Here is a 983-nt window from a genome sequence, read left to right as displayed (position 1 = left end):
TCCTGCTATTGAACAGTTTCATCAATAGGCCTACAGGCACTATCGTTAGGCCTATGCATACAAGAAGCACTCGCACCAGCTGCAGTCGTTGCCTTTTTGAATTTCTTGAAACAATCTTCAATTTTCCGGCTCATAGCATTCACACGACGTTATTTCTTGACGTGCCTTGAACATACCTACTCCTAGGCATTTTTATAATTATGAGTGATATTTTTGTTACATGTTTAAAAATCCGCACACAGATGTATAGGCCTATACTTAGATAGCGTATTCATCATTTCTTTCAACAGATAAATACATCACCTTGGTCTACATGTACAATCCAATGCAAGTGAATATCGTGACCCAATTTCCAAGAGTAGTATAAATTATCCTTATTCACACAAAAATTAAACTACCGTCAACGTTTCATATTTCTATTGTTACGACAGCAGAAGTCACGTGACGCTGCTGGCGCATTGGTGCTGGTGGCGTGAGCGAGGAGTTTCTCGAATGATCATGAATTTCCTAGTTTGTTGGGACGCCCTCTTTTTTCTTTTTTTTTTTTAGTATATAAGCCTGGCAGAGAAAGCCTGCGTAAATAAATGAAGAGAGTTCCAGGTAATTTACGATTCTTGTGTGTTTTGTTATCGAGATTGCGAATCGTTATGATTTATAGCGTGTATTATAAAAGTAGTTAAGTTGGGAAACATATTGACTGTGAAATTACTGTGTACTAAAAGTTTGTATCGAGGAAGAATAAACTAGTTTAATCAAGAAGGGACTTGTATCGCTGAAGTTCCTAGGAAATAATTTCTGCTGGAAATTAACAAACAAGCAGATACGTAACAGTATTATTAATTTTATTATACTGATGGCCATATGCACAACATAGCTGGAACTAAAACCTGACCAGTAATTTCCAATTTAGTCCTACTTCTTAATCTTCATTTTGTTTCTTTCTTCTTTTTTTTTCCCACCTGGGACCTTTTACAGTGGTTGGC

Source organism: Limulus polyphemus, unplaced genomic scaffold (assembly GCF_000517525.1).
Source record: "Limulus polyphemus unplaced genomic scaffold, Limulus_polyphemus-2.1.2 Scaffold2767, whole genome shotgun sequence".
NCBI lineage: Eukaryota > Metazoa > Arthropoda > Merostomata > Xiphosura > Limulidae > Limulus > Limulus polyphemus.
This window is presented reverse-complemented; position numbering follows the sequence as displayed.